At 37.1% G+C, this 16,858-nt stretch overlaps 1 protein-coding gene across 1 annotated transcript in view; it reads right to left on the bottom strand.

The window, feature by feature from the left end:
• The window catches only part of LOC133526484 (ski oncogene), a 90,189-nt gene that overhangs the window by 25,629 nt on the left and 47,702 nt on the right, over window positions 1-16,858 (bottom strand). The window lies entirely within an intron of this gene.

Genomic DNA, 16,858 nt, shown 5'->3' with positions numbered 1-16,858 from the left:
GGCTAAAGTATGTAGGATATTGATTTTGGTTTTCTGGCTAATTTGAACGGTGAAGTGACATTAACAAAATATGTTAATTAAGATTAAGACGACCGGTCTGGCCTAGTGGGTAGTGAACCTGCCAATGAAACCGATGATCCTGGGTTCGAATCCCGGTAAGGACATTTATTTGTGTGATGAAACTACATGATGAACACCGATATTTGTTCCATATTATTATATCATCGAACAACACGAGCCTTCTTGAGCTTACTGTAGGGCTTAGTCAATTTGTGGGTTTTTTTGTGCATGTCCAATATTTAATATTTAAAAAAAGCTTTTGATATCGTGATCCACGAATAGGTAGGCATCATATAATAAATATCGAATTCGGAAATGCTCTTGTCATGTCGACGAGAATACTTTATCGCAATATGGTATTTTGTTGAACGTTGGATAGAAATTATGTAACATATGCATACTTAACTATGTCTATAAAATCTTGTAGTCAAGAGTAGGGTTACCCACATACAAATTTTATTAAATTACCTGACAGGCTGTGAACTTTACAATAAACTACCTTACCATATGAAGAATAGGTATCGAAAGTGAGAATTATTTCCGTAAACGCCTGAAAACGTTGCTATTATCTCGCACACTGTATAGCGTTAAAGAATACCTCACTTATACATAATAAATGGAAAACAATATAAATCAAATGAAAGAATGTAAATTTTATTGTAATATTTAATGTAAATATGTACATAATTAGAATGTTTGACGTTAATTATTTAAAACACGTATAAGTTTGAGGTACAGATTTATATTGTGTTTTTATAATGAATAAACTATTCTATTCTATTCATGGGCGCATTCCTGACAAACGGCCAATTCCTGATATGTATTCCTGACGTCTGGTAACTCTAGTCAGGAGGCAGCTATTTGCTAGAAAGAGGTAATACCTAACAGTATGACTTTCTCACTCTTTTAGATAGCTATAGTTCATGTCCACGACAACGCGCAGATTTGTCCAAACTAACCTTTAATAATTTGACAATCCGAGTCGAGGCATCTTCGTGAATGACACGATCTACATATACGCTGCAAAACTTTAGGCTGGTTGAATTTCTAGTCAATTGAACTCTTTTTGAAGCCATCTTATACATTTTTATAGGCGACTCACACCGGACACAAACAGGAATACGGGTAACGTTACACGAAGAATTTTAACAGTTTTGTTTTGACGGTGTCAAAGAACATCGGTATGTAACAGCAAATTAAATCGAGTTCGAATTGCGATCGCATTACAGGTAGGACGTGTCATATATCTGATCTGAACCTGTTTATTTGTGTTCGATTTCCCATCTGTGTCGCATATCGATATGAAATTCGAGGCGTCATAATCGATAAAAACTCGAAACAAGTTAAACTCGGTAACTTTGCACGAACTTGGTAGTAAGAACGCATCCATATCCATATACACCACCTAATTACTCCGGAAATGGTGACACAGTAAAAATCTTGTCACCGAAATAATTTTTAGTTTTTAAGAGGAAAGGGGACGCCCTTTTCCATACAAACGTAGTCCTCATTTTTCTCTCTGGATAATGACATTGAAATGACACTATTTGTTGTATATTAACAATAGCTATTGCCCATACGTGTGACTTTTTTTAGATTTTTTGATTATTGTGAAAATTAAGAGCGAAAAACAGATTTCATACTGTAAATGCTCATAACTCTAATAAAAAATTCAAATAAAATCAAACTTATGTACAACAAAATATTTTTCATAATTTAAATAACCAGAGTTTTTTTTTTGTGTAAACGTAGTGTTTACACAAAAAGGCAATTTCGCGCGGGTCCGCCGCTTTTGTCATAAGCTTATAATTATTATACGTATGTTAATCTGTGTCGGCGTCCGACTCTAAGATGCCATATCGATTCGTAAATTCATATATCCGTATTCATTTACGTATGTCAGTTAAGGGGTTTTAAGCATGGGTTGGCATGGGTTAAGTTCTTTTGTCATGTTATCTGTCACATAGACGTTTGTAAATGTTTGTAAGTAAGAACAAAATGTTTTTTCTAACATTGCCAATTATCCAAGTATTATGATGGGTTATTAATATTTATAGTGTAATCCACGGCGACTGTAGAATGGCATAAAAAAACTAATTTATGTGTCTGTTATTTGGTTCCGTAATATGTTACGAGTATATCTAGTAGGTACTTGTATACGTCATTGATTCTATGATAATTATGATAATAGGGTTGTTTCCAATTTTTTGAAACGCTTGTATTACGTTCTATATTAACTAAAAGTTGCCCTAAAATACAACTTTTATACTAAAAACGGCTTTAAATATGTTAAATTAACAAAATATATTTTGACAGATGCTTTCGCGCCCAATACGCTCTTTGAAAATTGTGTGACGTCACAGTTTACGGTTTGACACATAACTACATAAACACGTAGAAGATACGGACTGTCAACTGACATTTGTCATTTGATATTTATCGCCTAACTGTCAACATTGTCAATCCGAGAGTTGTGACGTCATCAGAATCTTCAATGACGTTTCGAGTTTGGTCACGTGACGTGTGCCAAAAGATATTTTAAATTCAATATTTACAAAAATATGGTCATTACAGGTCCCCTAAAAGTAGTTTAACATGTTATTATAATCCAAAAGAATTTATTGGGATACAAATTCTGCCCTAAGATTTGTAGATGGAAACAACCCTAGTCATTACACGATGGTTCGGTTTCTATTTTCTTTTCTTTTACCAGACGATCAGACGCCGTTCAATTACCTATTTCGTAAGACGATTTTTGCCACATTTTGATACCCTCCCGCCCCTATGTAAGAAAAATAAAAATAAGCCGACCCTTCCTCCTGTATTTACGCTTACGTAATAATCCTCTCCTTCTAAGTTCCTTTGTAGTTATAAACGTTTAAGAATCTAAAGGATAAAATGAATATTTTATTTAAAAAAAATTACAAAATTTAAGTACAAAGGTACTGGAGTCCGTCTAAACTAAATATGCACCGATAGCATTTGATAGCATAGAGCTAGGAAGTATTATTTCAAACGTCATAATTTCATAGAAATTTGAAAATTTTGTCCGTCTTTGTGATCTTACGTAAGAACTATAAAGACCCCTTTGTTAGAAAAAATAAGACATATTCGATCTCCCTCCCCCTCAAATAGGCCTTAATATTCGAGCTAAAGACGAAACACAATAATTCTTGTTCAACATGTTTAAGAATTCAGTAATTTACAAATTCTAAGCAAATAGTTCATAAAAATGTGTCATCCACATACGAACACGAATTCCTCAATTTTCTAAATTTCCTCGCGATGACGAATCTTGATTTACTGCCATCTAGCGGCCATAGCTGTCAGTTTTAATGCATTCTTTGCGCGCCTATGGGATGAAACGGTGACTAAAACTTGTCTTACTCATTACCAATTAGACAATATGTCGTACAGTGGATAAAAGGGAGTTTTAGTGTTAAAATCTTGGAGAGATAAGTCTTTACTTCTTTAAGAATTCCTGGGAAGTGCGTTGTTGGCTCTGGATCTTGTTCGTAAACTGTGTAAGGTAATTGCGATGTTTGTAAATGTTATAGTAGTAATTGGCTATAGTGAATGTTTTGCCAAAGCGCGTGTAAGACTTGAAATAGTTAAAATATAACAATGTCAATGACTTTGTTTATTATTTCAGAATATAGGTAGGTATCTTCTCAATCCTGGGGACGCCTTGACTGTAATTTTCTGTACATTTCTTTCTACGTAACGTACATATTATTTATGTACGTATAATTTTATATAATTTTGTGATATATTTTTTTTGTCATTTTACTCTGTATTCTGACCCTGAACCAATTAGGATCTTTCGGTTTGGCTCATGGTTGACTGGTAGAGAATGCCTTCTGGCATTAAGTCCGCCATTTGTACTCTTCATGTATTGTGCAATAAAGTTTAAATAAATAAAATAAAAAATAAATAAAAATTGCCATGTCAGATAAACGTCAGTCACAATACATATGACGAGCTTTTCGACAGAGGGGTAAGCTCTTAAAAGGCGTCCCCAGTTGTTAAATCCTCCAAGAGGATGAGAGTCCTAAAATAAGCTCTATAATTCTTGTTTTTGTGTGTACTACGAGTAGATGAAGATTTATATGTATGCAATGCATATATACATGGAAAACATCCAATAACTCCAACAAATATTTAAGATATACACACAAATGCTTAAAATGCCCTTACATGGATGCATATCGTCGGGGATAGTGCAATACCGCGTAACTAACAAATGCAGTAAGGTCCAATTACCTTGTACATTGTTTGAATTTCGAACTCTTACGACTTTGTTTGTTGCGCGGTATTGTACTATCCCCGACGATATGCGATTGCGACTGCCTAGATTACATATCCTACTGATAGGTAATAGGGATACGACTTTTCTTTTGTTTACGTATTTTAGTCAACTTTGTTTTATGGTTTTCATGATCGAAAACGGATTGAGATTATGAGTTTCATCTTATTATTATGTTTGTCAAATCTGTCATTGGATTTAATTCGTGTAGCTACCGCTGACCTGGCGCTAGTTATGCACGCTTAATGCCGCGCCACGATACGATCCGACCGGACCGGTACAGACTGATACGTTCGTTTCGTCCGTGCAATTTTATTTAAACTTAGTGTTAAGTATGTTCGTCATGTTTATTTTATGTTTCTTTCCTTTTTTCTGTTACCTTCCGTGATTATTTCGCACTTTCCGATGGTCTCATCGGAAGATCAGCGCTGGAAGTCGCCAGCAACATGCTGAGATGAGGCCATTTCGTGACACTTTACTCTCACTATGTTCTCTTTTATGTCTGTCTATTACTGTTTGTGTGTTTATGAATAAAACAAATTCAATTCTATTCTATTCTACTATAATACTCAAATATGTTGTACCGTCTAGTTACATTACAAACCATCGTAAAGTATATAAACAAATAATTTTATCGTTACAAAGTCTACTTAAGGAAAATCGATACCGCGACGCCCTAAGCAAAAATGGAACTTGCGTCGATTGCCAGAGGTTATCTCCGGTATCCTGGGTCAATAGCGTCATAACTAGTTTTCCTTAAATATACTTAAATATAAAGCTTTTATTTCTTTCTGTAACTGTTTATTCTATTACGTTTCATATTTACTACATGTATATGAGCGATAGAGAGACAGACAATTGACCGAAAGAAAGAAGCGTTTCGCGGTTATGTCGACCTAAAGGAGCCCACTGATTACCAGTTCGCCGGACGATATCGGCCTGTCAGTTATTCGCAAAAGCTTATATTTACGAATAGCGTTGAAAAAACCCGGAAAAGTACGGGAAAATTTCCAAACGACTCGTTTTTTTTCAAGTTTCTTTCGAAAAAGCAATGCAAATTCCAGTTACAATATTTCCGAAAAAAACGAATAAAGCTGAAAAAAATCAACGTTTTTTTAAACTTCTGTATGTTTCATAGAATTTAATTGGGAATTTAAACAGGAAGGTTAAGGTTGTACGTCTAATGTGTTAGTTTCTGGCATTTTATATATTTGAGACTGTTATCACTCATCAGAGGCATTGGGTATGACGAAAAACAACGAAACTTGGTATTTTTTATTTTCGGAATTTTCATCCCTAATCGCGAATAACTGACAGGCCGATATCGTCCGGCGAACTGGTAATCAGTGGGCTCCTATTTAGGTTATCCTATTAAGTCGGGAAAGTGCCACTCATATTTATAGCATTCTTCGGCCATTGGCAATATCTATCGTCCCGATATTTGTCAGTGACATCTGAACCAGACCGGATGTTGACGCCGGAAGCTGTGGAGAATAATTAGCTCGGAGAGGTTGGCTGCAATAACAGGTGGTGGAAAATATTGGGAAATGTGAAATATGGGGCTTAGTCAGTGATTTAAATAGATCGGAGAGCCATGAAATGATTGCCCTTTCCCTATACGTGATTTAATGTTACGTCGGTGGGAAGCAAGCATACGGCCCGCCTGATGGTAAGCACGCCTGCAACTCCAGAGGTGTTACATGCGTGTTTCCGACCCTAACACTGCACCGTCGTTGGGCTCTGGCAACCTTGTCAATATGGTTTAGGCATAACAGTCCACTATCCAAATGCGTGCGAATGCGTTTACTTCTAAGAATTAAAATGGTATTCTATATATCTTTAATATTAAGAGCAGATACCCGGTTTTGTATTTCAACTGTTTGATTGATCAATATCTTAGTCAATTTTATAAAAAAAAAAAAATTGCCTCTGTCATAACCTCATAATACCATCAGCCTGCCACCATTACAATCTGAGCTAAGTGACACGAGTAACCCATCAGCACTAAATATTTCTACCATATCCTTCATACGTACTCTACTTCCTATCCAGATGGTAACGAGGTCTCAAGGCGACCCTGCCAGTTGGCACGGTCGGCGTAAAAATTTGGCGACTATGTTAGTTCATTAGCCCTACATTCTTACGAATAGTTTGAACACTCATGACTCACTTGTTTTTACTCGGATTATTTCGTTCTTCCTATTTACACTTTTGTTATATTATGATTCAGGAGTAGGTAACCCCAATATTTGTCAAAGTGGTCAAAATTATTTTCGTTGTCTAGTTTCTGACCACTCTGTAACGCTTCTATCAAATAAATAAATAAAATCAAGTGCTGTCTTTCTAGCTGTAGATAAATATGTTACAGGAGAGAAAGTAAAAATAAAATTTCATCTCATATAAGCTCCACTCCGTTTCCACATCCACATTTTTACACAATTTTTGGGGATGAAAAACAAGACAACGAAAAGAATTTTGATCCAGGTAATTTCGTAAAATAAATTGTGGATTTTTTGGGTACCTTTCCGTAAAATGAGGTGTTTTTTTTAGCTTTGATCTCATAATCTCATGATATAAGGTATTGTTGTTGTTGTAATTCATTATTTGATACAGACATCTGTTTACAAAATAAATAAACTTTAAAGAGCAGTTTCTCGTTAGAATAATATTTATAGTGCTCATAAAAACAATATGCTTATTTTCTCGTTTTTCCTTCAACATTCCTTCCATTCCGCTACCCGCTATTAATCATAACTAGTATTACTTAAAAATAAGAAAACATATTTAAATAATTTTATTCCTTGGTGCTGTCACATAACTTTTTTCCGATCAAAAGGGTTGTCAAACGGGAGCGCTGCCAACATTCCGGCGTTGCCTCGGATTCCACGTCCAATTCCAACAATCGACATCCCGCCATTTCCTTAAAAGCTTACTCACGCGGCAAAAAAAAACTTATCTATGGTAAAGTGTGAGAAAAAATTAAAGAGTTCAGTTGAAATACTTTCAATCTGTTATAATGATGTAAATAATTAAATATCTAAGTCATAATTTCTTCAACTAATTTCCCATGAATTTTGAGTTTATTTGAAATATTTATGTATTCACTTTACCTAGTTTTAATATTCTATATGTTTTGTCTGTATTTTTATTTTATTTTTACCACTCTCCATTAAATAAAAAGTTCACTTCTGTAATTATCTATAATACGAACCGTTGGCATAAAAATTAACATAACTGAAAACAAAAGCAATACGGAACCCTAAAAAGGGACGCGGACTTATTACAATACCAACCTTAAAATAAACACTTTTAAACACTAACCATAGACCAACTGACACCTGTCAACAACCACGTGAGTCATTAATAATGCCTGCAAATGTTATGATAATGCGCTGACATTTCGTAACATCCGTTACGCAACATTAACACGTGTTTTCGATAGCATTCGCCAGACGTGTAGGCACGGCAGATAGACTAGATCTAGACAGATGAAAAACGCGCACTTGTAACACTTGCTGTGCTAAGATGGTCCGATAAAAAAAGCTAACTTGTTTTGCTTATCCCACGCGGATTACTTACAGTATTGACGTAATGCTGTTTGAGTGACATAATCCTTGACTAGATAAATTCTGAGCTATTTTAGCGGGGAAAAACAATCAATCATGCTTTTTAAATTGCGAACCGCGTTCTGACTATTTTAAATAAAAGACTAGGTAACGTCGATAAATTAAAGAAATATATATAATTATGTTTTATAAATTTACCTTAATTTTTGACGCGAAAAAATTTTTTTATTTTCTTCCGGGCAGGTCGTCCAAGTCGGCCATTCCTCCGTACAAAAGCCAAAATTTTTTCGCATCAACAAATTTTTTTCTTTTACTTTTTCCCAATCACACTTTACTGGATCCGCACTATTTTGTTACATCTTGTACGCGTATATAGTCTGACTAAACATCTTATTATATTAAGTATGTGTTGTTAGGCATCTTTGCTGCAAAAAAGTATATTGCGTAACTTATTTAACATTATAAATTTAATGCAAAAGTATATACTTAACTCTGTTCTTCGGTTATCTTTTTTAACCACTTAGTATAGATAGAGATAGAGTTTTGGGAAAGGATATTGGCCAGTTCTCATCGCGAAAATAATCATTCCACGTAGGCGAAGTTGCAGACAAAAACTGTAACGGGGATAAGTACTAAAAATGCACGTTTCATTTTACCAAAAAGCTTTAGGTTAATTAGCCGTCGCAATCAACGCTCGTAAAATAGGAACGCGACCATTAAAAATAAAGATAAAACCAGGTGGCTGAATGATTCACTGCCGCTGCCAATGCCAATGGAAACAGATAAAAAAATAAAAGCGCGCGAAATTTTATGAGTCAAAATGAAAACTGGATGGTTGGTCAATGACATTTGTTTTAAAAAATAACAACTAGCTGGCACAGATAAGAAAAGCTTTTGTCTATGCTTTTAAGTTTCCTTTCGTGAAATCCTCTTTTTCACCAGTTCGTTTTCGTAGTAAGTTTATTTTAGTACAATTGTTTTCTATATAGATCGACAGTTAGGTTTTTTTTCTAACGCGGAGATGGAAGAGAACAATCTCACATCGGAGGACACCGAAGACCGGGCAAAGTGAAGATTAAGTAGGAAAGCGGACCCTAGCGCTAGGCCGGGAAAATGCTAGGTTGAAGAAGAAGAATTAACACGGATTCTGGTGTTACTATAGATACCTACTGCTTGATACACAATAGAATTGATAGTCACAATTTCTTTGCAAAAATGTTCTTAAATAAATGTTTGTTCCTTGTAAACTATAAACAAATTGCTTGAGGGCTTGTTTACACTTTGATTAGTGTTTAATTCGAGTTCATATATCGTCTACTAAATGCATATACTTATAACATGCGAATTTAGATAATTGCCGACTAAGTAGAATCGATCGATCAAATGCCGCAATGTATTGCAAATCGCATGCGATTATCGGTGACGTTTCGAAACCATAACAAATGTATGAACGCGCACTAAAGACTGATCAACATGTAAACATGCCTACCGCAAATAATACGGGCATTTTTCCCTGTCACTCAAATTACGTCCTAATAGGAGTAAAAGAGAAAGATACTGGCAATCAGCAAACTTCGATGTTCGCGGTAGGCCCTCAGGCTAAACTGTTACGACTTTAGGAAGCTCAAGCTATTAATGAAAATGAATAATGACGTGATAGCGCCATTTCCATTTCTGGTAAGAGCGTGAATACATGAATACGAGTATTAATACCGGGAACAGTACATGACCACCACACAAATCATTTTATTTCCAATCACCTGCCGCGGTCATCTATTACAATTGCCAACAAACTTGCATTTACACCTACTTTTCACTTTAAGCGACCTTGTGATGTTACCAATAAGGGTTAAAATAGATTTGCGCGTATGAAGTTATAATAATAGTCGCACGTTGCGGCAAATTTGTAATTACAGTTGTAATGACCTTTCTTGCTTTGAGATAAGGTTGGTAATAGATTAAGGGGGGTGTAATGAGGGTTGCTGGAGAGTTGCCAGCTTGTGCGTTGGCCAGTGCTGGTACTTAAGAGTGAAATGCACCCTTTTGAGAGCGGTCAGGTTCGCTTTGTAGCTAATGGTGGGTGTGAACTGGGAGAACCTGAGCGCAAGATTTAAGACTTAAAGAAAATGTGTAATAATTATTACCGTAATAATTTATTATTATCAGGGTGAGGATCGAGGTGTTAAGAGAGCTTATTTGGGACAACCGACTGGTCGCCGTCCAGTGGGTCGGCCCAGATACCGCTGGAGCGACAGTGTACAGGCGGATCTGTGCCAACTCAAAGCCGACAACTGGCAGGAAGTGGCACAGGATCGGGACAGGTGGCATTCTCTCGTTTTGGAGGCCAAGACCCTCTTTGGATCACTGCGCCACGATAGTAAGTTAGTTAGGGATTATTGCAAAAACTGTAAATATACCATTTTTCTACAGACGGAAATGGTTTAACAAACTATACGCTCTACTCTATGTTTATTTGCCACTTAATGTTGCCGTGATAAAAAAAAATACATGAGATGACTCAAGAAGCGAAAGTGTGTACATCTGTGGCTTTCATCAGAGAAGGGTCCTTATGCTTCATGTGCAATAATGACTATTCTATCAAAATTTCAGATAAAATTGTCCTAATAATTGTACTTCAAGCATAAGGATCCTTATGGGGTTCTTCAAAAAAGGAGTGTACAGGTTTTTAAAGGGTCGGCAACGCGCATGTAACACCTCTGGAGTTGCAGGCGTCCATAGGCTGCGGTGACTGCTTACAATCAGGCGGGCCGTATGCTTGTTTGACACAGTCGTGGTATAAAAAAAAATACACACCGCTATATTTTATCATAAAAAAAATCGCGGCTTTTTCTACTGAAAAGTTGGGTGTGTTTGAGTTTATTATGATATGTATTATATTATGGTCCTCAAATGATCGGCAATGGCTTGATGTAGCTTATATCCATAACTAATTCATAATCTCCTTTAAAAATTCTTAGTTTCACGGACAAGAAATGACGAAATAACGTATCCACACTACAAACAAAACTCACAAGTCAGACTTTAATCAATGGCGTTTAAGAAAAGATTTGATTAAATCCGCAATAAACTTTAATTAGTAAATTAACAAGTTACCTATTCCCAACGTCCAGCCCTACTGGCCGCGTAGCCAACATGCAAATTATGGAAGGTGGAGGTAAGGAACAGAATCTCGTTAGGCAGAACTGTTGCAAGTGTCCAGCTGTCAGCTATAAATAATAGTTCCAAATCTCTCCAGAGTAGCGCTAGAGTAGCTAAGAACGTAGGGGTTATTAACGGAGTGAAGTGCGCTGTCTATGATTAGATTTTTTTTAAGTATTCTAGGATTTCTAGGTATTGTAGCGCCACCTATTTAAGATTTTTGTCGGACACTTTTTGGTACATGGAGATTCTATTCCTTACCTTTACCTTTCATAATGCAAATCGCTTACGCTCCGTAGCGATCGAAACGCAACTGTCACTGTCTCACTAATAAGGAAGAGTAAAAGAGACACAAAGCGTTTCGTTGTCGTAGCGATTGTCACCTTGGCTAGACCCGTCTGTTATTTTTGAACAAGAAATCGACGCACGCGCAAGACTGCAACAAGAACAGTGTGATCACGATTTACTTAGCCCTGTACTCATAAATCACGGAGATAAACTACTTAATCCATAATTAGTTGTCACCTGCAATGATATCTCGCAGAACAAGCGCGCGAAAATATCTGATGTAATGTTATTTGTATTAGTCATGGACCCCACAGTAAGGGCTTTGTACACAAATCACGCGAGGGTTTTTCGGCTACTTTTTGAGCCCTAAGCTGGGAAGATCAAAATTATTTTACCTAAAGTTCAATAGCTATTCCGAATAGGTATTCCGAAAGCTCGCAAATTCGAGTCTTAACCGAAGCAGTTAACTTTTTCCTTTTTTCTTAAAAAATGATGCTTATGTTGTTCTGCTGCTGACAATCAGAGCTACCACACAATGTATGGAGCTGTACAGCGCTATCTCGTTTACCTGTCAAATTAGAAGCACAAAATTGTCTTAGATTTTACGCATCTTACTCAAACTCATAGCAAAGAAATAATCTGCCTGACTCCTAATTCATCCTAATCTCTCGAGTCGTGTAAAAAGCACGAGTGTGCAAATTGTAACACATTCCGCAGTTTACAATCTTAGCCATAAAATTATTTTACGACAGACATTAGCATACGAATTACGAATTCTCTCAGATCACTTTACTACTGAATAGGTGAGGCATATGATCATGAAAATTCTAATTATGATTTATGATCATAAAATTACTATTGGCTATTGGCATTCATAGGAGTGCTATGTGTCCCTTATTTCATTTGCATTAAATCCACGTTTGTTACCTGCGGCATTTAAGACTTTATGAAGTATGATTTTTATTCGATATTTACCTTAAACAATCAGACAGAGCATAATATGAGACTCGCAACCACCCCACCACGCAGATAATAATTTAGTACACCTATGAATCGCGGGGGAAAGACCTTCAGCGGATGCATTCCGCTGATAAACTAAACCTCATATGCCACCTGCCACCGCTCATTTCATTTGAATTTAATGAATCCACGTATGCAACGTGGTGCGTTGAAGATAATTTTCATTTATAATGTATAGAGAGAGACTTGATAATACGCATATCATTACGAACGATATGAGTGCAAGTAATATGTACTTAGGTATAAATATGTACCTACGGGTGAGATACATTGTAAGTAGGTGCCTATATTAAATCAGTGTTAGATTTTTTAAGTTTCAATCGAATGCCAGTATTGCCAGTCCCAAACTCATGTAAATTACAAATTATCTACAAAATGTAGTTCTTATTCTGAAAGTAAACAAAGTCAAACTTGGGGTATTGTAGTGTGTACATAGGCTGTTGTCAAGCTGGATTAGAGTCACGAAGCAGCAGCTCTTGTTTTCGAGTGTGGCCTCTAATTGCCCAAGTGCATACTTGCGTAGTCTGTTGGAAGATTCTCTGTGCGAATTCTCTTAATAACGGTGACTGTCAATTTTATGATCCTCGGGATTTATGTGATGTGATACGCTTTTTAAACACAAAATGTTCTATAGATGTCATTCACGAAGACGCGCGCCTTGACTCGTAATGTCATCTTATTAAAGGTTAGATTTGACAAATCTGCACGTCATCGTGAAGGGCACGAACTGTATGTCTCTACTTTACTCAACTCTATCTATTAAGTTGACATTTAAAATGTTTTTTTTTTTTTTTTAATAGCCTATTTGTGTGTCCCACTGCTGGGCAAAGGCCTCCCCTCTAGCTTTCCAATCCTCCCTGTGCTGAGCAAGGTCCCGCCAGTCCCGCTGAAACGCATCCAAGTCGTCCCGCCATCTCTTTCTCGGTCTGCCTCTGCCACGACTACACCGGGGATGCCAGCTAGTGGCTATTTTAGCCCATCTGTCATCATTCATCCGGCAGACATGTCCAGCCCAGTCCCACTTAAGCCTGGCGGTCTTCATCCCAACATCGACGACACGGGTTTTGGAGCGAAGCTCTGTGTTCCTCACCCTGTCTGATCTTCGGATACCCAGGATACTCCGCTCCATTGCTCTTTGACAAACCTTGAGCCGTGATTTTTGCGCCTCAGTTAATGACCAGGTTTGGGCACCATAGGTGAGGATGGGTAAGATGCACATGTCGACGAGCTTGCGCTTTAGTGCAATTGGGAGTTTACCTTTCATGAGTTCCTTCATAGACCAAAAGCTCCGCCAGGCGTTTTCGATCCTTCTATCAATCTCCTTGTCCTGGCGATCTGTGAAGGAGACTATCTGGCCTAGATAAGTATACTCGTCGACATATTGCAAAATGTTCCCATCCACCGTCACCCCGTGCTTCTTGCTGTTGGTCATTAACTGGGTTTTAGATTGGTTCATCGTCAGACCAACCTCAAGGCTTGCGTCGCTAAGTTCTTGTAGCATACTCTGCAGTTCAATTGCCGATGTTGAGAAGAGTACGATGTCGTCCGCGAATCGAAGGTTTGTCAACCTCCTATCGCCGACCTCGATACCCTTTGTCTCCCAAGAGGCCGCCAGTTTTTTGAAAACTTCCTCCAAGCAGCTGGTGAACAATTTAGGAGAGAGCGGGTCACCCTGCTTTACTCCCTTAAGGATTTTAAATTTAGGACCTGGTGCGTGCAGCTTGATGCTGGCCGTACTATTCTTGTATATCCGTCCAATTTAAAATGTATGTATGTAAATATCATGGGTGTCACAAAGGCGCAAAGGCTGCGGTGGCTCGGTCATCTAGAGCGAATGGGAGCCGATCGGGCGGTGAAAAGAGCGTTTGAGGGAAAACCGACAGCACGCCGCCCGGCCGGTCGACCTAGGCTAGGCTAGGCTAGGTATCGATGGGCGGATGTGGTGGACACGGATCTACGCGAGCTCCAGGTTGAAGACTGGCGAGAAACTGCACAGGACCGGGATCGGTGGCGAGCAGTCGTGTTGGAGGCCAAGACACACTTTGGGTCGCTGCGCCAGAGGAGTAAGTAAGTAAGTAGTTTAAAATGTATACACCTAAAGTGACGCATTTTGAAACAAAAGGTTATGTTTATTTATGGTATTCTATTTCCAACTCACGGCAATATTTTTGTCAAATCATAAAATCAGTCTTTAAGTAAAATATTTTCTATATTGTGCCTCACAAATATAGATAAGATTCAGTAGAAATTGAAAGAAGAGCAAAGAAAACCAATAATTAAAACATATAACATTACTTTGCTTATCCGCGAAAAGATTACGCGATAGTCAATCAGTGCTAACCCGTTATACTTACAATACAATACAATACAAATATACTTTATTGCACACCTCAATACAGAAACAGTACAAATAATACAACACATAAAGAAGAGGTAAACAACAGGCGGTCTTATCGCTAAAAAGCGATCTCTTCCAGACAACCTTTAGGTAGCGGAATTAAAAAAAAAATGTTATGTCAGTAGGTGTTCCAGATGTAATAAAAGAAGTCTAGCACAGAATAAACACAAAACTAAACAATATATCATATACAAATATAAATAAAAAAGATATATAAATACATATACATACATATATGCGTATTTTAACATGCAATTAATGTTCCCGCGTGTTAAAATCTAACCAGTAAAATTATAATTTCTAACAATTATAACACACCGAAACAAAGAAACAATTAACAATAAATTACAATCACAAAGAGCGTTATCAAACATTATCAAATTCAAATTAGCAAATATGAAGACAAAGCGTGCGTCATTCCTTATCGGCTGTTATTAGGGCGCGCTATCAGGGGTCGCGGGGCGGGGTTAATGAACTGAGGAATGAGTGCAATTAGTGCAATATGCATTTATCTGCGTAGAATAACTACTCTTCCTCCCCCCCCCCCCTTTTCCCCGAACATTTTTTGCAGAAATCTTGAAGCGTCTGATTGACGTAACTGGTGACCGAAGAGCTGGCGGCTTCCTCGCACAACGTATCAGCATTGCGATACAACGGGGAAATGCCGCCAGCATCCTTGGTACAATGCCTCAAGGGCCTATATTAGATTTAAGCTAGTTAAAGTAATACCTCTGTATATACCTATTATGTATATTGTTATTGTAAATAAAATAATACATTAGAAAACTATAATATTTTTATGACAATCAATGAAAAACAAAATAAAATGGATATCGACATATAATGGAACATTTCATAAACAAGTTGTTTGTCTACACTCATTCTAATATCAAAACGTAGGTACTTGAAACAGTCATTAGTTGTTGATAAGAACGAATAACAAGTCTAAAGGACTTTTATCGTATTGCGCAGGATTTTAATTACGCATTTCAATCATATCACTAAATTTTAAGGACATAATTATCAGTAAGGCGGTTTATCACACTATTACCACGTCCGGAATTCTGGAAACCGCATCAATGTGAACCAAAGATAATTTAAAGAAAATTTTGTAACCACAGTACACTTTACTGCCATCTTTCGACACATGATTAAAGCTTTTAGAACGCCATTTGACTTCGATTCTTATTCTTTTACTGATATGTGTTAAATTTGTTAAATATCAAAAAGTGGCGCCATCTAATAGATCAAAGGCAAAGGTATGACAGCATCGTTTCGAGGAATGGCGCCATAACCTTTAGGTGGTGCCCGGTAAGATGTTACAAAATTTTCTTTGACAATACACCTCTATTTCAAATTCTTTTTGATGTGAACGGTCTTAAGCGCTTCATACGCCCACTTATGCTGAGGGTGCGGAGTGTTAGGGTCGGCAACGCCCATGTAACTCCTCTGGAGTTGTAGGCAGGGATCGGAACCGGTTTTTTGCAAAAACATCGAAATAACCATATATTTCGGTTTATTTTATACTCAAAATGTAGGACTCAGTTGTGTTTTTAGATAACGACTTCGTATTATTAGATTGCCCGATTAGGAATGAAATAATTAACAAAGAACGAAAAAATACCGTTTTCGTTCCCATACAAAAAATACCGGTTTCCGATCCCTGTTTGTAGGCTTACATAAGCTATAGAGACTGCTTACCATCAGGCGGACCGTAATATTTGCTACCGACGTAGTATAAAAAAAAAACAGATATTGTATCTTACTAAAAACGATGTTTGCAATTACGATTCTGAATCAAGTAAGACGTATAAGCGCTTTAGCTTGATATTTTTAGTTGCATACATTCAACAAATGTATAGGTGATTTGGGCTAAGTGTGCCTTTTCTAGGGTAAGTGTTATTATTAAATGCATTTACACACTACACTCTCTTAAGCGCTAGAAGATGGATGTTTGTGGTCACGATGGATGGTCATTTACTCGTAGTGTGTAGATGTGTTACTCATGTTTTTGGCAACCGTCATGTGAAAGGATTTGACCACGATTTCGTCAGGATTTCC

The sequence above is a fragment of the Cydia pomonella genome, chromosome 16 (genome assembly GCF_033807575.1).
Source record: "Cydia pomonella isolate Wapato2018A chromosome 16, ilCydPomo1, whole genome shotgun sequence".
Taxonomy (NCBI): Eukaryota; Metazoa; Arthropoda; class Insecta; order Lepidoptera; family Tortricidae; genus Cydia; species Cydia pomonella.
Note: the sequence above shows the minus strand (reverse complement) of the source record. Positions and strands in the feature narration are given on the sequence as shown.